Source organism: Cololabis saira, chromosome 22, assembly GCF_033807715.1.
Source record: "Cololabis saira isolate AMF1-May2022 chromosome 22, fColSai1.1, whole genome shotgun sequence".
Lineage (NCBI taxonomy): Eukaryota > Metazoa > Chordata > Actinopteri > Beloniformes > Belonidae > Cololabis > Cololabis saira.
In genome coordinates, this window is record NC_084608.1 from 29,666,869 (window position 1) to 29,690,032 (window position 23,164).

The 23,164-nt window shown below is 39.0% G+C and overlaps 1 protein-coding gene across 2 annotated transcripts in view; it reads right to left on the reverse strand.

The window, feature by feature from the left end:
- The window catches only part of LOC133422945 (NACHT, LRR and PYD domains-containing protein 14-like), a 471,822-nt gene that overhangs the window by 218,626 nt on the left and 230,032 nt on the right, over window positions 1-23,164 (reverse strand). Inside the window, exon 1 of one of the 2 annotated variants that reach the window (XM_061713003.1) lies at window positions 3,401-3,407. The exons of the other annotated variant lie outside the window; for it this stretch is intronic. The gene's annotated coding sequence lies outside the window, so the exon portion shown is untranslated. Of the gene's footprint in view, window positions 1-3,400; window positions 3,408-23,164 lie in introns of those variants that run through there. 2 annotated transcript variants of the gene reach the window in all.

Here is a 23,164-nt window from a genome sequence, read left to right on the forward strand (position 1 = left end):
TAGAAGTTGTAGCAGTGGTAATAGTAGTGGCAGCAGTAGCAGTTGTAGAAGTGGCAGTGGTGGTGGTGGTATTAGTAGTAGTACCAGCAGTAGTACTAGCAGCAGCAGCAGTAGTAGCAGTAGTAGTAGAAGAAGAAACACTACAAGGTGACCAAACCTCCTGAAAACCCTGTTTTAGTAGTTTTTAATGTCATCAACGAGTACTAGAGTTCTAAAACTGCTGCAGACTCTCCTGGACCGATCTGGAGAGCTGGTTTCATCCTGAACCAAACTCTGGTCTCTGAACCAGCAGGACCACATGGTTGAGGAACACAGAAGACTCTGTGGTGGAAAAACAGGAACCAGAAGGAAAAAATGATGTTTGAAGAACCTAAAACACCAAATAAACCACTGTAGCACTTGTACTTAGAAGACTGCAAAAGAGTATAAGCTACTAAGACCTACTGTAGATTCTGAGGATAAAGAAAGAATATCGTTTTAATAAAGAACTGACAATTTTATTACCCCAACACAAAACAAAATCTATATATAATCACAATTACGGTGAGTGGAAAAATATAACCCAAAATAAAATAGAGCTGTTTTCTTCAAAAAATTAAATAAAATAAAGAATTCCCTTCTAACACTTGTCCAGTTCTTTTTGTACTGGTAAATGTTCTTTTGTGGTGTCTTGTGCTGTTCCATGTCTCTTATGTACACTACCCGGGTAGGTATAAGTGTAGGCAATGTTCCCTCTAATCTGTCATGTATCTGGGCGTACACACAAGCTCCCTGAGCAAACTCAGGACGACTGTGAGCAACATCAGATATGCACGCTTTATTTTTAAGTATCTCATTACACTTAAAACAACACTCATCACTGGAAAAAACAACAATCTTCACCTGTTTCAAGTAAATTTTCACTTGAAATTAGTAGAAAAATCTGCCAGTGGAACAAGATTTATCTTCTCATTACAAGCAAAAAAGTCTTGTTCCACTGGCAGATTTTACTACTTATTTTAGGTGAAAATCTACTTGAAAAAAGTCAAAGATTTTATGAAAAAAGTTGAAATGTCGACAAAATTTTGTTTTAATTGACCATTTTCACTTGTTTCAAGTCAATTTTCACTTGAAATAAGTAGAAAAATCTGCCAGTGGAACAAGATTTTTTTTGCTTGTAATAAGAAGATAAATCTTGTTCCACTGGCAGATTTTTCTACTTATTTCAAGTGAAAATTTACTTAAAACAGGTGAAAATTGTCAAATAAGTAATTTTTCTGGTGTTATTTTTCTGGTGATGACTGTAAATGTTGAAATAGCAGTAAAACCACATTCATTGATGAAATGACATAAGGGATGGAAAGGAGGGGTGGCAGTTTTACAGGGGGGATGATTTGGACCGTTTTTATTTCAGGAGGGGATACCACCCCCCCTCATCCCCCCTCAACTCCAGTACTGCTGGTAGACACAGCAATGGTATGGACAGCTTTTAGCAGAGGCTTCAGACTTTCTCGTGTCCGGGATCCCCACAGCTCCTTGTATTCCCCAAATCCTTCAACACTTCTCCTCCTCTCGACTCGCGGGACGTCCGTAAACTGATTTATGGTTCCGCGTTACACCAACGCAGAGCCTACGCCGTAGGGTACGCGCCGACGTGCACGTATGTTGCGCGTCGCCGCGTTTCCTACGGCGTGGTCCTTGCGTCGATTTAGCGCGGAACCATAAATCAGGCTTTGCGAGTGAACGTCTCACGAGGGGCAGTCGCGTTGCGACGCCACTGTAGCCAAATCACAAGGAGAGAACAGAGAACTGTGAGCTCATGAGAAGTCCCGGTACGGCGTAAAAGGTCCCGGTACGCCAGAGGCTAATATTGAGAAGTGGGGGTACTCCGTACCGGCGCGTACCGGCCCACTTAAAGCACTGCGCTGGATAGACTTTCTTGTGCGCTGAGAATATGCGGGCAGTGCGCGATTGCGCACGCGCGCAGCTTAGAGGGAACATTGAGTGTAGGTGTTGTTTTCTTAGCTGGGTAATCCTGAGTTCAAGATGATCTTGTCAATCCCTACAGCAGCTGGCCAGTCTACTGACAGGAATCTCCAAAGCATCGTCCGTGGGTCTGGCTCGCCATCATTTCCGAAGACTCACTCATACAATTGAAGGGGTCTCAAAAAAACCAGTTGGAGTTCCGTCAATGCAAGCGATTTGCTCAGCAATACTGCACCATACAGCACTCTCTCCCGCACACTTTATCGTCTCTTCTATCCTTTTTTCTTTATAATTCCACCTGTATTCATTACACCTTACTGTTCACATGCAAGGACACTCTCTTTCTTTTTTATTTGTCCCGCGTGCCCGTTAATTACATCGCACACCAGCGGAGGGTTGGGTCTGCCGTTCCAACGGGTGCTGCCGAGGATCAAAAAACTGACTTGCGCAGCGTTAACCCTTTAGTGACCATACACTTTTAGTGTGTGGGTTACACCACCATGGACAGAAAATATAAAGTCATGATGAATCGTAGAATCAGTTAACATCAGTTGTCTTACTTTGTGTCTGAGGGTCCAGGTTCTTTACTGAAGTTTGGAGGTTGATCTTTGGACCAGTCACTCTCCATAGACAGACAGATGGATCCTGGAGACTCTGGTCTCTGACTGCGGTACCGACCTCTGCAAACACAAATTCACATCAGTCACTGATAATATTGCTGATGAGCACTGAAGAAGATCTACAGCAGGGTCTCCAACTCTGGTCCTGGCAGCCACAGTCCTGCATGTGTTAGATGTTTCCTGCTTCAGGATTGCCCACCCCTGATCTCGTCTGTATCCAGTCCTGGAGCAGATTACTGCTTTCCTCTCCTCCTGACATCAGAGCTCATGTTTCCTCTGCAGGAACCTTCCACAGGGATCAGGGATCTTAGGACATTCCTGCTTCCTGACCCTCTGAACATCTCAGTGATTCAAACTCAACACTTCCTTAATTGAACTGAAATTCATTTGTTGATGACAAATTAAGATGAATCCATTTACAGTTTTTGTGCAGAGATTTAACACCAAACTGTCCTTCCTCCAAAACCTATAAAGTGTTGAAAAATAACTTGTTTTTATCAAGAACAATTACAAATTGTTAAGCATTTTACCTACAATCAAACCTGCAATAACCCACGTGGTAGCAGTAGTACTAGTAGCAGTAGTAATGGTAGCAGTAGTGGTAGTAGCAGTAGTAGTAGTAGCAGTAACAGTAGTAGTAGCAGTAGTAGTATTAATGGTAGTAGTAGTAGTAGTATTAGTAGTAGTAATAGGCATAGTAGCAGTTGTCTTAGTAATGCTGGCAGTAGTAGCAGTGGTAGTAGTAGTAGAAACACTACAAAGTGACCAAACATGCCAAAAACCCTGTTTTAGCAGTTTTTAATGTCATGTCATACTTTGTGTCTGAGAGTCCAGGTTCTTTACTGAAGTTTAGAGGTTCATCTTTGGACCGGTCACTCTTCATAGACTGACAGATGGATCCTGGAGACTCTGGTCTCTCCTCCTCTTTCTCCACACAATCATCCATCTTCTGGACTTCAGTCATTCAGAGACATGAACCAGAAACACCGACCATCTTTGAATCTGTAGACACAAACTTTATTAGAACGCGACTAAGTCATGAAATCAATGTAACAACTTTCCCTGAAGGACTTTGTCAAAACTGGTGAGGAGGAAGAAAGAGGTTTTACTGATACTGACGATGAGACAGACCTGAAGCTGAGTCTCCTCTAACCTGACGCCAACATTTCTGTCCAGGTGGGATCTGTGAAGCCGAGTCTTCACCTGGAGAAGATATTTTATGTTTCATTAAAAAACTCGCTGAGAAACAGACTTACAAAGAAACTTTGTGTTAAATTCAAGTCTAACAGAGAATAGTCTAAAATTCTGAAGAAGATAGAAACTTAGAGCTTAAAAAAGTCTCAGTTACTGAAATAAATCAAACTTGTAGAATCTGTAAAAATCTTCTGAACATCAGGATAACACACACACACACACACACACACACACACACACACACACACACACACACACACACACACACACACACACACACACACACACACACGTCAGAGGTTGTGTTGGGGTGTGTTTCCTCTGTGAGGAGGAAGAAGCTCCTGTTTTAATTCAAATATCAACAAAGTAACATCCAGAACCCCCTGCCTTTACACCAGAAAGTGATGTCAGAAGGTCATGTGACCCTTAAATGTGAAGTTAGCTGGATGTCGGAAAGGCATCGCAGGTCCTTCCTCCCCGCTGCCATCAGACTGAACAACCAGGCTGATCTCAGTAGCTAACGGACAATAAATAACATGTGCAATAACAAGATGTGCAATAACCATATGTGCAATATGTATGCAATATCTGTGTGTCTACCTCACACTCATCCTACCTGCTTTTTTGCACTGTTTTTTTTTCCTTCGCACTACTTTTATTTCCATCGCAATGTATATACTGTCTATATCCTGTAATTATATTTTTTTTTTAACTTTTTACTTTTTTACCCCCTTCTCTGCATGTGTGTGTTAAGTTACTGCTGCTAACATGTGAGTTTCCCCATTGAGAGAGTAATAAAGGATAATCTCATCTTATCTTAACTGCTTCCTCAAAAATGTCCCAACAACCTCCAGAGTCTCTTTTCCTGTGTTTGATTAAACCTGATACAGGTACGTCTGAAGAAAAGTCCTCAAGGACACATTTATCTGACCCCAAACTATTTACTTATTTTTTTTAATACTTTTATCACGATTTTTTCCCCATTTTATCCCCCGTGCTCCTAGCTAAGTCAGGGCTGGGCGTTGCTCCCTCTCCCAACCCCAGGAGTTCCTGCTCTGAGCTCAGGTCTCCTCCTGACTTGAGGATGAGCAGCTTCTTTCCCCCAGACAGGGTGGGGTTTCTCCGAAGGATCACGTTATTCCAGCCACATACCCCCATGTGTTTCCCCGGCTGGCCAGAGGGGGCAGTAGAGCCAGGACTGCTGAATGTTTTTGTGAGGGTAGCTCACATTAGCAACCAAGGGAACACGGGGAGAACATGCAAACTCCACACAGAAAGACCTTTCACCAACCCCACCCAGGGCGCTGAAGTCACGAGGGAACTTAACACGCACTCAGCGCCCACAGCGTCCCCGGCAGGAATCGAACCCAGGACCTTCTTGCTGTGAGACGGCACTACCAGCTGCTCCACCGTGTCCCCTAAATATTTAGTTCTTTAGTTTCAGTCTCAGACACTTTAACAGCAGCAGAAAAAGAAGGAACAAACACTCACCTGGTCTCCTCTGCTGCTCCGTCCACGTCCACATGGACTCTGAACTCTGAACTCTGAATCAGGTGTTTTTCACCTGCAGAGCTCCTCCTCCTCCTCCTCCTCCTCACTGTATTTACAGGAAATCACATGACCACTGATGAGAGAGTTTTACAGTCTGACTCAGACACTTTATCAGCAGCAGAAACAGAACTTGAGACACGAGGAGATGACGTCACGGAGCAGATAAAACAGGATCAACAACTACGGCTGGTGATTTTCATAGAACCTGCATCAGTTGTCAAAGAGCCATGTTTTGGATTCTGGGAGAAAGAACGAGACCAGAATCACCACGAAATAAAACAGATTGACCTTAAGGTGGTTGGTTTTGCTGCTTGCAGATCTTCAGATGTTCTCCAGAGCAGAGACGGCTGCAGGAGACGGCAGAGCCAGGACTGTTCAGCTGAGCAGCCGGTATTTTACATGTGGTGACGGAGACTCCGGTCCTTCTGGACCAGAGAGGAACCACAGACACAGAAGTTGCTGCTGAGGTGACCAGCACATCTGCTGATGCTGGACCTCATTTGAACTCTGACCCCCCATAGAAAATCCAGGGAGCAGCTGTTTCAGAAGTCCCCACGTCAGTAAAAAGAGTCCACCGGTGTGAAATGTGTTGTCAGTATAAATACAACTGCTCTGTGAAGGTCTCAAGTGTGAGTTCATATTATTCTAAAGCATATACATTTAATTCAGTATGTATTTCATTGTTTCATGGATCCTGTCTTGAAGAACATCATGAAATAATTTCAACTGTCATGACAGTTTGTCCACAGACACAAAGTTATTTTCTGCAGCAAGTCGAGACAAATCGATCCCAGATCCCCGGATTGATGCAGAGCCAGAAGACAAACTCATTCAGGAGCGTTTAGGGTTTTTGGATGATGTGAAAGTCGCCTGACGTCTTCATGTAGCTCCAGCACACGCATGGGCACTTCCTGAGTTGGTAAGGTGAGTGAAGGACAGGAGAAACGTCACAAACATGTCCAGAGCTGCTGAGAGAAGCTGTGAATCTGACTGAAGAAGCTTTGAGGAAAACTCCTCCAACCCCAGCAGCTCCTGCAACAGTTGCAGTTTTATCCTGCACAAACATCTCAGATGGAAACCTGCCTAAATTCACCACATTTTCCTGTACGTCTGTGTAGGTGACAAATACATCTTTAAACTTTATGAAATGACCATTTTTCACTGCTGCTATTGTACACAGAACATTCAAAATGTTTAGTACAACTTCAAATCAACAAAAGTTGTTAAAGCAGGAAGAACATCTCACAAAAAGAAATGAAATGTTCCAACAAAATCAGTTCATCCTCAAGTGTTCTGAGATTTTTCCAAAAACACATTTGTTTGTGTAAATGTATTTGTCTTGTAAAGATAAACTCATGTCAAATCAATGTTTTCAAAAACAGCTGCTAAAGTCTTGTGACCATAACGTGGGAGTGCAGGCAGAACGATGAGAAAACGACTCTCAGTCCAGGTCGGGACGTCACTGGACCTGTTTTAGGTCAATCATACGTTACAATGTATGTGTTACTATTTCATGTAGTCGGATGAACTCTTAGACGCCCAGCATCATTTTACCGGGACTTCCACCCTCTTCTTAAACATCTCATGGATTCATGCAACCACCTTTGATATTGGAAAGATGACAATTCATTCAGACTCAATCAGAAGCTGTTTTAATACGACCTGTAAGCTCATTCTGGGAAACACAAATGCTTTTACCCTTTCCTTATCATTTATGTGATAATAATAATAATAATAATAATAATAATAATAATAATAATAATAATAATAATAATAATAATAATAATAATAATACTACATGTAAATGATCATTATTCAGCCTCACAACAACCCGTGGTGCTCATTTTTCCACATAAACAACAGTAAAAAACTCCAGTGGACTCACGTGCTGCTAAATCAAAGCAACAAAGGACAATAATCACATCAACAATAACATGTTGCTAAATGGGCAGTTCAGTGACTGCACACAGGAAGAAAAGCGTTTTTCTCACCGTTTGAAGAGGAAGAGCATCCTCCCGTCTTCCATGGTGGTAAAGTGGTGAATGAGCCGTCGTAGAAACTCCCACTGGCCTTTAGGTCCTCGACAGCAACAGTCCATGTTTCTGTTTCTGACATCCCGCTGAAGATGCTGACGAGCCCAGAACCCTGCAAGAGTGCTGTCACTTTAGTAAAGTATTGCTACTAAAAACCCTCCATAACTGCACTAATAATGTTGCTACTTTACTGAGGAATCAACACACACGCCGTCATTTCCTTCATGACGTTGATGCTAATGTGCTGTAATGTGATAATAATCATGACCGGTACATTGTATTTCCAGACCAGTCGTCTCATCTTGTACATTTAATATCAGTTCTGTGTCTATCTGAACTTATTGATTCATCTATGAACTCTACATTTAATATCAGTTCTGTGTCTATCTGAACTTATTGATTCATCTATGAACTCTACATTTAATATCAGTTCTGTGTCTATCTGAACTTATTGATTCATCTATGAACTCTACATTTAATATCAGTTCTGTGTCTATCTGAACTTATTGATTCATCTATGAACTCTACATTTAATATCAGTTCTGTGTCTATCTGAACTTATTGATTCATTTATTAACTCTACATTTAATATCAGTTCTGTGTCTATCTGAACTTATTGATTCATCTATGAACTCTATTCCAGCAGTCCGCGCTCAGAGCTCTTTCCCGCCTTTCGCGGTTGCTAGGCAACGAGCCCCACCGGCTGATTCCGTTAGGTTTACGTTTATCAACAATACGACATAAAATCTGAGCATAAACTCACACATTACACATTCACCCATCAAGTACACGATTATAACTCTCCACTCTTACCTGCAAACAGCAAGAAATAAGTATTACTTATCCTCGTTACGCCGCACACATCCTCACAGTCAAGTGTGTTCTCGTTCTCACAGTGTAATCCCGCGAGACTTCATTTATCCCCCGAACATGGTGTAGCGCCCTCTGCTGGTGAGAGTTGGACACTGCATCACCACGTTTGTCAATAAACGAACCTTTTCCTATCAGACAACACAGAAAATTTTCAACACACTCATGAGCTTTATACTTAATGCAAGTAATATTAAACATATTAATAATAATAATGTGGGTATATTACCGATGGCTCTTTATTGCACATTTTCACCACGTAACATTTACGCTGTTTTACACATCATAAAACTCTCAATAATTAATGAAGAGAGACGAGGTGGAGACGACAGAGCCACAACACAGAAGGACATAAACCGTTAAAAAGGTCAAATTAAAGGCATGGCAATTAGTGTGAAGACTCAAAGGAAAGTCAAAGTTAACATCTTTTTTTTTATTGTGAATAATCCTGATTTCCAGCCTGGGATGGTGGACGTTGGTTTTAAACAGTGGGGTGATAATGGTGTTCATAGACTGAGGGATTTACTCTGATAATATGGTTATGACATTTGAACAAATGATAGACAGATATTCTATCCCCAGAAATGACTTCCTTCATTATTTACAGGTAATATATTATATGTTGCACAGTACTACCTTGGTTGAGAACCATGAAAGCTCTCCTATTGAGAAATTATTATTTTTAACAGGAAGAGAGATATCTGTAAGCCTATTTTATAAAGCTCTGTGTTTCACACCCCGGTTGGGCTAGACAAGCTTAAAGGCACATGGGAGAAGGAGCTAAACATCATAATTGATGATGAAGAATGGAAAGATGTATTCAATAATTTCAGTTTGAAATCGCGCCCAAGCAATACAGTTAAAAATTCTACACAGAATGCACATGTCCCCCAACCGTAGACTTCAATCTCTCACCCATGTGCCTTAAATGCAAGATAGAAATGTGTACCCTAACTCATTGTTTTTGGTCATGTTGTAAACTGCAGGTGTATTGGTCTAACGCTATCTGAAATATAAAAGATATTGGACTTAAAACTGGATATGGACCCTGTATCTCTTGTATTGGGCGTCCTAAGACAACACTTAATATAAAAACATAATCGGAGGCTGTATTGTATTACAAAGTACCAATTATTAAAGGCTGGCAAAGAGTGGTGTTTGATCTGGTGCCATTAGAATACCTGACATGTATATTACATTCAAAAACAGACCAATTCTATAAAGGTTGGGAGCCTTACTTGAACTATGTAAAGCCTGATGTCTTCACTGGTCATACTATATATTTTTACGGTAACCCAGGGTATTATTTATGTGAATCTGAGCTGGTGTTTTGTTGTTTTTTTTTCCGTTTGTTTGTTTGCTGCTTGTTATTTCTGTGGATCATATTATGTATCCATTCTTTGCTTGTAAAAGTGAAAAATGAATAAAAATATTGTATAAAAAAAAGGTCAAATTAAAATCTGACTTCTCTGCTTCCATCAGCAGACACTTTTTTTTCCAAATGTTCTTGTAAATTCAACATCCAGGTGGAATAAAAAGTCGGGCATTATCACAGCTTTGGAGGTTTGCTACTGTGGACACAAAATCCAAATTGTATTTATGGTAAAACGTAAAATAGCCACATACCTAAGAGGGCCAAAAAATGTGAAGTTTTCAATCAAATAATTTGCCCATAAATCAGCTTGAAATTGGACTGATTGTGATTAATTAGTAATTAGGATTCTGAAATACCACTAACCTCCACTGGTCGTATGTGACGTCACCAGGTCTGGACCAAGACGGCCGCTCTGTCAGCACGTTATAGTATAGTATATTTTTATAGTATATATCATATATTATAGTACTCTGTCAGCACGTTATAGTATAGTATATTTTTATAGTATATATCATATATTGGGTCTGTTGGGAACGTCTGGCTGAGCCCTCTGTCAGGGACATCTTCAACTCCCACCTCCGGGAGAGCTTCTCTCGGATCCCGGGGGAGGCGGGGGACATCGAGTCCGAGTGGACCATGTTCTCTGCCTCCATTGTCAACGCGGCGGCTCGAAGCTGCGGACGCAAGGTCTCCGGTGCCTGTCGTGGCGGCAATCCTAGAACCCGGTGGTGGACACCGGAAGTACAGGATGCCGTCAGACTGAAGAAGGAGTCCTACCGGGCTATGTTGGCCGGTGGGACTCCTGACGCAGTAGATGGGTACCGGCAGGCCAAGCGGGCCGCGGCTCGGGTAGTCTTGGAGGCAAAAACTCGGGTCTGGGAGGAGTTCGGGGAGGCCATGGAGGAGGACTTTCGGTCGGCCTCGAGGAAATTCTGGAGGACCGTTCGGCGCCTCAGAAGGGGGAAGCAGTACTCTGCCGGCACCATTTATGGTGCTGGTGGGGAGCTGTTGACCTCGACTGGGGACATTGTCGGACGGTGGAAGGAATACTTTGAGGATCTCCTTAACCCGACTGACATGCCTTCCACTGAGGAAGCAGAGGGTTGGGGCTCGGAGGCGTGCTCATCCATCACCCAAGCCGAGGTCACCGAGGTGGTTCGTAAGCTCCTCGGTGGCCGGGCACCGGGGGTGGATGAGATTCGCCCTGAGTACCTCAAGTCTCTGGATGTCGTAGGGCTGTCTTGGCTGACACGCCTGTGCGACATTGCATGGAGGAAGGGGACAGTACCGCTGGGGTGGCAAACCGGGGTGGTGGTCCCTCTGTTCAAAAAGGGGGACCGGAGAGTGTGTTCCAACTACAGGGGGATCACACTTCTCAGCCTCCCGGGGAAAGTCTACGCCAGGGTACTGGAGAGGAGATTACGGCCGATAGTCGAACCTCGGATTCAGGAGGAACAATGCGGTTTTCGTCCCGGTCGTGGAACACTGGACCAGCTCTATACCCTCCGCAGGGTGCTCGAGGGTTCATGGGAATTTGCCCAACCAGTCTACATGTGTTTTGTGGATCTGGAGAAGGCATTTGACCGTGTCCCTCGTGCCATTCTGTGGGGGGTGCTGAGTGAGTATGGAGTCCGGGGCCCTCTACTAAGGGCTGTCCGGTCTCTGTATGATCGAAGCAGGAGTCTGGTTCGCATTGCCGGCAGTAAGTCAGACTTGTTCCCGGTGCATGTTGGACTCCGGCAGGGCTGCCCTTTGTCACCGGTCCTGTTCATAATTTTTATGGACAGGATTTCTAGGCGCAGCCAGGGGCCGGAGGGGATCCGGTTTGGGAACCTCAGGATTTCATCTCTGCTTTTTGCAGATGATGTTGTCCTGTTGGCTTCATCAGACCGGAACCTCCAGCATGTGCTGGGGCGGTTTGCGGCCGAGTGCGACGCGGCAGGGATGAGAATCAGCACCTCCAAGACCGAGGCCATGGTTCTCGACCGGAAAAGGGTGGCATGCCTTCTCCGGGTGGGTGGAGAAGTCCTGCCTCAGGTGGAGGAGTTCAAGTATCTCGGGATCTTGTTCACGAGTGAGGGAACAATGGAGCGTGAGATTGACAGGCGGATCGGTGCAGCGTCCGCAGTAATGCGGTCGATGTACTGGACCGTCGTGGTGAAGAGGGAGCTGAGTCGAAAGGCGAAGCTCTCGATTTACCGGTCAATCTACGCCCCTACCCTCACCTATGGTCATGAACTTTGGGTAGTGACCGAAAGGACAAGATCGCGGATACAAGCGGCCAAGATGAGTTTCCTCCGCAGGGTGGCTGGACGCTCCCTTAGAGATAGGGTGAGGAGTTCGGTCACCCGGGAGGAGCTCGGAGTCGAGCCGCTGCTCCTTCACATTGAGAGGAGTCAGCTGAGGTGGCTTGGGCATCTGTACCGGATGCCTCCTGGACGCCTCCCTAGGGAGGTGTTCCAGGCATGTCCCACCGGGAGGAGACCCCGGGGAAGACCCAGGACACGCTGGAGAGACTATGTCTCTCGGCTGGCCTGGGAACGCCTCGGACTCCCCCCGGAAGAGCTGGAGGAGGTGTCTGGGGTGAGGGAAGTCTGGGCATCCCTGCTGAGGCTGCTGCCCCCGCGACCCGGTAACGGATAAAGCGGGAGAAGATGAGTGATATCATATATTATAGTACTCTGTCAGCACGTGATAGTATAGTATATTTTTATAGTATATATCATGTATTATAGTACTCTGTCAGCACGTTATAGTATAGTATATTTTTATAGTATATATCATATATTATAGTACTCTGTCAGCACGTCTCTCCCAGAACGTTACAGTATGATATATATTTATAGTATATATCATATATTATAGTATAAATTGTATTCGATGGTGTTATTTCAATAAGAGGATTGCAACAGTTCGCCCTCTGGTGGTTATATATGGTAACTGCACTCAGTGTAAAGTTAGAAGAATTAAATGACAAAAGTACATCCTGTTATTCCTTTCAAAATAAATCGACAATAAACCGTTAAAAGGGCACGACCACAACGAGTCTATTTCGAGGAGAAATTAGTGCAAATACAATCTTCATCCGTCTTCTTTAATTAATTAATATAATTACAGTCGGTAATCTATGAATTGTTCTCTAATTAAAATGAATTACAGACGATAATGTCGTTAAATTGAAGAAAACGGTGGTTTCTAGTGTCACCACCAGAGGGCGGTCGTAACAACGTTTCGCCCTCTAGCAGTTCGCCCTCTAGCGGTTATACAAGGTAACTGCAGTCAGGGTAAAGTTAGAAGAATTAAATGACAAAAGTACATCCTGTTGTTCCTTTCAAAATAAATTGACAATAAACAGTTAAAAGGGCAAAATGAGTCTGTTTCGAGGAGAAAATAGTGCAAAAACAACCTTCATCCGTTTTCTGTCATTAATTAATGTAATTACAGTCGGTAATTTATGAATAGTTCTGTAATTAAAATGAATTACAGACGATAATGTCGTTAAGTGGAAGAAAACTGTAGTTTCTAGTGTCACCACCAGAGGGCGGTCTGTTCTCATCATCGCAACATCAGTCAACAAACTTTCTGCAGAAGAATAAAAAAAAAAGCTACGTATTTACTTTATTTTTAGCACTTTAAACAGAAACAGCGGACCAAAGTGCAAAACTGCAATAAAAGACAATATTGACGTGTCACAAGACATGAAACATAAAACAGATCATGAAACCTAAAATAGAGAAGAATCGAGGACCGGACATGTTTAACATAGCTGAAGGATATTTTCATCAGTCAGCTGGCTGATGATACTACTCTTTTTTTTTTTTTTTAAAGATGCAAGTCAAATACCTTTTGCACTTAGTATTATTAGTGATTTCTCTAAGGCTTCTGGTTTAAGCTTGGATATTAACAAGTGTGAACTCTTAGCTATTTAAAATTGTGATGTTCATTCTATTTGTAATATCACAGTAAAAGAAGAGGTTAAATACCTGGGGCTCATCATCACAAAAGATCAAAAATCAAGATCCTCCCTAAATTTTTCTCTTATTCAGAAAACTCAAAAGAAGTTAAATCAGTGGCTGCAAAGAGATTTATCCTTGAGAGATAAACTGATCACTAAAGCGGAAGGAATTTCTCGGCTCACTTATGCCGCTATTTCTTTACATTTAGATAATAAGATAAGTAAAGCTGTTGACCAGATGCTCTTTAATTTTATCTGGAAAAATCGCACACATTATATAAGAAAGAGTGTTATTATGAACAATTATGAAAATGGAGGGCATAATTTCTTATATTTTCCCACCTTAAACAATACATTTAAAATTAATTGGGCTAAAAATGTTCTTAAAACCCTACCTCGATTTGGAATTTTATTCCACATTACATCTTCTCTCAGTTTGGAGGTCTAGATTTTATTTTAAGCTGCAACTACAATGTAGGCAAACTTCCAGTTAAGCTGTCTGTATTCCACCAGCACCTGGCCTGGGCTCTTATATAGAAGCATAATTTGTCACCACACACTTACATCATCTGGAATAATAAAGATATAATTTCAAAAAACAGATCACTTTTCTTTGAGACTTGGTTTCAGAGTCAGATTTGGCTGCTGAGACAGCTGTTTAATGAGGAGGGGTTGTAATGGAAAATTTTGGTATAACACTGTCTGTTGCCTGTTTTCATTCCTATGCCAAGGTCATGTTCCTTTGACACAGAGCATGGCACGGTTGCCTGGGTGATGGGTGATGTTTTGTCTTTTCCAGCTCCAAACTATAAAATAACCTGTCCCTAATCTTCTTCAGCTCACTCAGGACTGACGGTTTATGTGACCGGTTGGACTGTGTGGCTCCGTTCAATTGAATGTTTGTCCTCTTTTCATTAAACAACAATTTTTGCCACCACAGGGTCACTGCTCTTTTACAATTAATTTTATAGATACAACCTCCATGTAACCCCAAAGGAATATGCTGCTGTTATTAATGCCGTTCCAACAGGATGTTGATGATCTTGATGTTATTTAGAGGTAAACGCATGCCTTCACTTGGACATGTTTCTCTCCCCAGTTCAATTGACTCTCCAGAGGCAAAATCTGTTTCTCATTCCACCCCCGAAATACTAATAGGAAACTGGAAGAAAGTGTGGATGCTCCCTCATAAATGTTTAATCGTAAACAAGGTTAAGGAGGTTTCCTTCAAAATTATCCATAAGTATTACCTCGCCAGTCATTATATGCAGAAATAAAAAAAAAAACATTAATACAAACTGCTCATTTTGTGACCTTTATCCAGAAAATGTTTTACATATGTTTTATCATTGTTCTTACACAAAAACATTTTGGGCAGACCTTTGTAGATTTATTATTGATCATCTCACCGAAGATTTTTCTTTGTTTTGGTAAAATGTTGTGTTTGGCTTCCTAATATGTTCTAGAGAAGAAGAAAAATGTTACTTTTTAATAAATCTATTTTTAATTTTGGCAAAAAATGTTATACATAAAAGTAAATTCATTAACAAAAAAACTAGTTTTGTTGTGTTTCAGAAGGAAATGGAAATTTATTTTAAATCACTTATTGATTCTTCTAATCAAAAGGCTATTAAGACTGTGAATATTTGCACCCTTTACAAAGTTTTTATACACTGTACGTTGTGATCTTTATACTGTATATTGTGATCTTTGTCAATAAAGATTTATTTAAAAAAAAGAAGACATGTTTACTGTAACATACCGGCTGTGAGAAGCAACACAAAACCACAGTTTCACGATTAAAGGAGTCAGTTTGGGGGACAAATGCACAGAGGTGTTAAACAAATGTTCATAAATGTATATGTTTAAATAAATGTTTAAAACAATGAAATGGTTCTCTCCCAGAACGACGCGGCCTCTGGGGCTTTTCCATTTACTCGGCTCCTCTCCGCTCGTCTCTTCTCTTTTTTAATGGTTTTCCTCGAGGTGACAGTTTTGGTTATAGTATAATAAAGTTATAGTTTAATATAGTTTATTTTTACAGTATATATTATTTAATAAACCGTGTTCTATGGTGTTTTTTTCAATAAGATGATTGCAAAAGTTCGCCCTCTGGTGGTCATATATGGTAACTGCAGTCAGTGTAAAGTTAGAAGATTTAAATGACAAAAGTACTTCCTGTTATTCCTTTCAAAATAAATCCACAATAAACAGTAAAAAGCACGACGACAACGAGTCTGTTTCGAGGAGAAATTAGTGCAAAAACAATCTTCATCCGTCTCCTGTCATTAATTAATGTAATTACAGTCTGTAATCTATGACTAGTTATTTAGTTAAGATGAATTACGGACGATAAGGTCGTTAAATGGAACAAAACTGTAGTTTCTAGTGTCACCACAAGAGGGCGGTCTATTCTCATCACCGCAAACAGTCATCAAACTTTCCGCAGAAGAATAAAAAAAAGCTACTTTATTTATTAGCCCTTTAAACAAAAACAGTGGACAAAAAGTGCAAAACTGCAATAAAAGACAATATTGACATATCACAAGATATGAAACATAAAACAGATCATGAAACCTAAAATAGAGAAGAATCGAGGACCGGACATGTTTAACATACCGGCTGTGATTTAAATGAATTTGGATTATATTTAAAATCTTTAAAACTAATAACTGAAACAAAAGCACAAAAAATGTATGAAGTGTTAAGACATTTTCCCACTGATTTAGAAGACGGATATCCTTACAAAGTCCTTGTATTATGGACTTCTTTGTATTATTTTACTTAAATGTCATGTAATTAATTAATTTATTATTGTTTGTACCTTATTTTCATATTATATAACTGTATAATATACTGTACTTTATTCTCATGTTTACATACAGTGTCCAATCCACTGTTCCCTTTATCAATCTCGTTTCAATTACAAATGTATTTGTATGGAATGTCGATTTGCCATGTTTGTTTTAGAATGAACCTTTGACACACATAAAAGAATTGAGAAAAAAAAAACAAAACAAAAAAACAACATACCGGCTGTGAGAAGCAACACAAAACCACAGTTTCACGGGAAGAAGTGTAAGAAATGTTCATAAATGCATATGTTTAAATAACTGTTTAAAACAATGAAATGGTTCTCTCTCAGAACGACGCGGCCTCTGGGGCTTTTCCATTTACTCGGCTCCTCTCCGCTCGTCTCTTCTCTTTTTTAAGGGTTTTCCTCGAGGTGACAGTTCTGGTTATAGTATAATAAAGTTATAGTATAATATAGTTTATTTCTACAGTATATGTAATAAACCGTGGTTTATGGTGTTTTTTCAATAAAGAATTGCAACAGTTCGCCCTCTGGTGGTTATATATGGTAACTGCAGTCAGTGTAAAGTTAGAAGGTTTAAATGACAAAAGTACATCCTGTTATTCCTTTCGAAATAAATACACAATAAACAGTAAAAAGCACGACGACGACGAGAATGTTTCGAGGAGAAATTAGTGCAAAAACAATCTTCATCTGTCTTCTGTCATTAATTAATGTAATTACAGTCTGTAATCTATGACTAGTTCTTTAGTTAAGATGAATTACAGACTATAATGTCATTAAATGGAACAAAACTGTAGTTTCTAGTGTCACCACAAGAGGGCGGTCGTAACACCGTAACACCAGTCATGAAACTGTAGAAAAATAAAACAAAAGCTACAAATGTTTTTATTTTGTTGTATTTCATTTCATTTGTGTTGTTATTAATAGTGCTGCGTCAGTAAGGTTGTAGAATGTATAATTATATACATTTTATACAAAATGTACTGTCGAAAAGCTGAATGCAGGTGGCAGAAAACGTAACTACAGGTTCATTATTACATTTATAAAGAGAGACTGAGCATTTATAATAATAATAATAATAATAATAATAATAATAATAATAATAATAATAATAATAATAATAATAATAATAATAATAATAATAATAATGATAATAATAATAATAATAATAATAATAATAATAATAATAATAATAATAATAATAACAAATCTTTATTGTCTACCGAGGTGGAAATTCATCTCAGTTCAATTCATACAGAACTGAGGAATGCAAGACAATCCTATTTTTCTGATATCATTGCCAAAAAACAACAACAATGCACACATTCTGTTCACTACTGTTGACAGGTTAACAACCCCCGGAGTCAGTGGACCGTGAACTTCAATCCAACCCTGTCTGCCATGAGTTTGCCTCTTTCTTTAAACCGTCTGATTTTCTGATCCATAAAATCAGACGGTCAGTCAGAGCTCCGATGCTAGAGCAGGATATGAGACACCTCTGTGTCCAATAAGAGAAACCAGGACACAATTCTGTCCAGTCTCCAATAAGAACCTGGATGATCAGACAACCTGAACTCCACCACTTGCTGCCTTGATACTCTGCAAACAGCAGGAATTAATGTAAGAGTTCATGTAGAAGCACACCTGTCCAACTTTTGAAGACTTGTAGTTCTCGAGAACTACACGTCTCAATACCACTTTTTTTCAAAGGCAAATGGAGCTTATATTAGATCAAGAGCTAGATGGATCGAAAAGGGGGAAAAGAGTTCAGCATATTTCTTTGGACTGGAAAAACAAAGACACACTAAGAGAAAAATAAATAAGATTATGACAAATGACATTATATTAGAAGATCAGAAATTAATCCAGGATGAAATTTGTCTCTTTTATTGTAACTTATATAAATCAAAATTTAATAATTCAGATTGTAACATTTTATTTGATAGCATCGATGAGGACATAAAAAAGCTGGATATAGAAGACAAACATATACTTGAAGAAGGATTAAATATAACAGAAGTTGAAAATGCATTAAAACAAATGAAAAACGGTAAATCACCAGGGATTGATGGTTTAACAATTGAATTCTTAAAACATTTCTGGGCGGACATTAAAGAGTTAATATTTAGAGCTTTTTTGGAATGTATTCAGAATGGTCCCCAACTATGAAAACAGGTTTAATAACTTTGTTACCAAAACTCAAAAAAGATCTGTTGATGCTAGACAACTGGAGACCAATAACCTTACTATGCAACGATTACAAATTACTTGCTTTAGTTTATGCAAATCGCCTAAAGGTAATACTTGGAAAACTTGCAGAAGAATATCAATCAGCTTTTATAAAGGGAAGATATATTCACAACCATATTCGACTGATTCTGGATATGATTGATTACCAGTCATTTATTCAATCAGATAGTTTAGTGCTTTTCATAGATTTTTTCAAAGCATTCGACACCGTGGAACATGATTTTATGTTTACAGTGCTCAATAAATTCGGATTTGGAGAAGGGTTCTGTAATGTTATTAAAATGTTTTATAATGATATCTACAGCTATATCTCCCTCAACCCTGGAATGACACCAAAAATTAATATCTTACGTGGAATTAGACAAGGCTGTCCTACTTCGCCCAAATTATTTATTTTATGTACACAAATGCTAGCATATCTAATTGTAAATCACCCTCAAATTAAAGGAATTACCATTTTTGATTATGAATATAGAATAAGTCAATTTGCAGACGACACAGTAATCTTTCTAAAGGATAAATCTATAATTGAAAAAGCCCTAAATATAATATCAATCTTTTCTAAAGCTTCAGGTCTGCGCTTAAACGTGGAAAAAATGTGAAATACTACCTCTTCATCCTTGTGCTGAGATTAATATAAGCTCCATCCCTGTTAAAACGGAATTAAAATACCTAGGTTTAACAATGTCTAAAGACAGAAACAAGAGAGAAAAACAAAACATAGAAGAGAAAATAGATAGTATGAAAAAATCTCTCAACCACTGGCTTATGAGAGATCTCTCTATTCTCGGAAGAATCCTACTGACAAAAGCAGAAGGCATATCAAAACTAGTATATCCTTGTCAATCTCTTTATGTTCCTCCTCAAATGATTAAAAAGGTAAATTCTGTCATTTTTAATTTTATCTGGAAAAATAAGACCCACTACCTTAAGAAATCTGTGATGGTTAAAGACTATAAAAATGGTGATTTTGAATCCATGATTGGTGTATTTAAAGTGAATTGGATAAAAGCTTACTTGGCTCAACCTGAGTCCATATGGTTCCACATACCAAATAATATTTTCCAAAATGTTGGAGGATTAGAATTTTTGTTGAGATGTGACTTTGAAATAACTAAACTGCCAATCAAATTGTCTAATTTCCACAAACAAGTACTGCTCTACTGGAAAATGATGTTCACCCACAATTTCACACCGCACAGCTCCACCTTGTGGAATAATAGAACCATCACTATTAACAGGAAGACCTTATTTAAACCAGAATGGTATGATAAGAAAGTCCTATATGTTACTGACTTGTTGGATGTAAATGGCAATTTATTGCAATTTAATACATTTGTAGAAAAGTTTAGTTTAAATTGCTCTTATAGAGAATTCAATAAAATCTGTAGAGCTATTCCACTTCCCTTGAATGACATGATAAAAAATATTCTTACATACTCAAGTGTGATTGTCAAACTGCCTGATTTAAAAGTCGGTGAATTGAAATTGGGTGAAAGAAAATGTAATAACAAAGTACTTGGAAATGTGTTTAAAGAAAAGCTATTCAATGATATCAAAAAATCAACAAAAATAAAGATAACAGAAATTGAAGTAACGTTAACAAAGATATACAGCAGCCACCTTAAATGGCCAATTTCACCCAAAGCAAAAGAAATTCAGTTTAAAATAATAAACAATATTTATCCTGCCGCTGAAACCCTAAGGAGAAGGTTCAATTTTGACGTAGATCCTTGTATATTTTGTAAAACAGAACACGAAACAATTGAACACTTATTCTTTTCTTGTTCATTCACAAAGCTTTTTTGGCAAGATGTTTATCGGTGGTTAAAGATTGGGATCAACGACTATAGGAGCCAAATAAAGTTGTCATTCACTGTGTGTGTGTGTGGGTGGCGCTGTGTGTTACCTGAGCCACAGGTATAAAGGTGATGACGTAACATTGTTTGACAGATGTTTGGCCCGGAAGGGCAAAAGGTTTTTGACCGCTGTGGCGCTAAAGTTACACTTTATGCTTTGTCTGATCAACCTTAATCAAGACGCAATAAATACTCTTTTAATTGCATCAGAAGAAAGCGTCCTGGCTCGTCCGTCACCGCCGGGGAACGTGGGCAGCAGCAGCCAAAGGCGCGTCGACCAGATCCCGGTCAAACATTCTCAGTAGCCTAAAGCATTGGGCTTGGCTCCTACAAAAACGACTGTATGTTCAGCAAGTTTCAGGTCATAATTTATATGGATGGTCTGCCAAAGAAGGTATCCAAGATGGTGAACATAATTCTAATTTTGGGTAAATATCATATACATAAAAATAAATGGAAAAACAGCAAACCCTCCATAGTATGTTTTAAAAACGAAATAAAAAGTTATATAACATCTATTAAGGTACTTTCAAAAGAAAATCAGTCTATAAATGATTTATGTGAAACCATGTTAGAGTCTCTTGCTCTTTAAGATACAATCTTGCTACGCTTATACTTTTTTGTTGAAATGTCAACCCCTGTGATTATTTTATTTTGTGACAATTTTCTTTTTATTTAAATTTAGAAGTTTATCTTGGAAAAAATGTATAGTTACATATTCGCTTGTGTGTTGTGAATTTATGTTTCAGTTGCAAACTAATGTTTCCTCAAAGGAATTTTTTAATTTTGAAAATGTTGAATAAAGTTTGTTTAAAAAAAAAAACACTCGAAAAAAAAAAAAAAAAGACAACACCGACAATTTTCAACACACTCATGAGCTTTATACTTAATGCAAGTAATATTAAACATATTAATAATAATAATATGGGTATATTACCGATGGCTCTTTATTGCACATTTTCACCACATAACATTTACGCTGTTTTACACATCATAAAACTCTCAATAATTAATGAAGAGAGACGAGGTGGAGACAACAGAGCCACAACACAGAAGGACATAAACCGTTAAAAAGGTCAAATTAAAGGCATGGCAATTAGTGTGAAGACTCAAATGAAAGTCAAGGTAATCTGTTTTCACCTCTATTGTGAATAATCCTGATTTCCGGCCTGGGATGGTGGATGTTGGTTTTAAACAGTGGGGTGATAATGGTGTTCATAGACTGAGGGATCTACTCTCTGATAATATGGTTATGACATTTGAACAAATGATAGAGAGATATTCTATCCCGGAAATGACTTCCTTCATTATTTACAGGTAATGTATTATATGTTGCACAGTACTACCTTGGTTGAGAACCATGAAAGCTCTCCTATTGATAAATTATTATTTTTAACAGGAAGAGAGATATCTGTAAGCCTATTTTATAAAGCTCTGTGTTTCACACCCTGATTGGGCTGGACAAGCTTAAAGGCACATGGGAGAAGGAGCTAAACATCATAATTGATGATGAAGAATGGAAGGATGTATTCAATAATTTCAGTTTGCAATCACGCCCAAGCAATACAGTTAAAAATTATACACAGAATGCACATGTCCCCCAACCGTAGACTTCAATCTCTCACCCATGTGCCTTAAATGCAAGATAGAAATGTGTACCCTAACTCATTGTTTTTGGTCATGTTGTAAACTGCAGGTGTGTTGGTCTAATGTGTTATCTGAAATAGAAAAGATATTGGACTTAAAACTGGATATGGACCCTGTATCTCTTGTATTGGGCGTCCTAAGACAACACTTAATATCAAAACATAATCGGAGGCTGTATTGTATTAAAAAGTACCAACTATTAAAGGCTGGCAAAGAGTGGTGTTTGATCTGGTGCCATTAGAATACCTGACATGTATATTACATTCAAAAATAGACCAATTCTATAAAGGTTGGGAGCCTTACTTGAACTATGTAGAGCCTGATGTCTTGACTGGTCATACTGTATATTTTTACGGTAACCCAGGGTATTATTTATATGAATCTGAGCTGGTGTTTTGTTGTTTTTTTTCTTCTGTTTGTTTATTTGCTGCTTTTTATTTCTGTGGATCATATTATGTATCCATTCTTTGCTTGTAAAAGTGAAAAATGAATAAAAATATTGTATATAAAAAAAGGTCAAATTAAAGTCTGACTTCTCTGCTTCCATCAGCAGACACTTTTTTTCCAAATGTTCTTGTAAATTGAACATCCAGGTGGAATAAAAAGTCGGGCATTATCACAGCTTTGGAGGTTTGCTACTGTGGACACAAAATCCAAATTGTATTTATAGTAAAACATAAAATAGCCACATACCTAAGAGGGCCAAACAATGTGAAGTTTTCAATCAAATAATTTGCCCATAAATCAGCTTGAAATTGGACTGATTGTGATTAATTAGTAATTAGGATTCTGAAATACCACTAACCTCCACTGGTCGTGTGTGACGTCACCAGGTCTGGACCAAGACGGCCGCTCTGTCAGCACGTGATAGTATAGTATATTTTTATAGTATATATCATATATTATAGTACTCTGTCAGCACGTTATAGTATAGTATATTTTTATAATATATATCATATATTATAGTACTCTGTCAGCACGTTATAGTATAGTATATTTTTATAGTTTATATCATATATTATAGTAC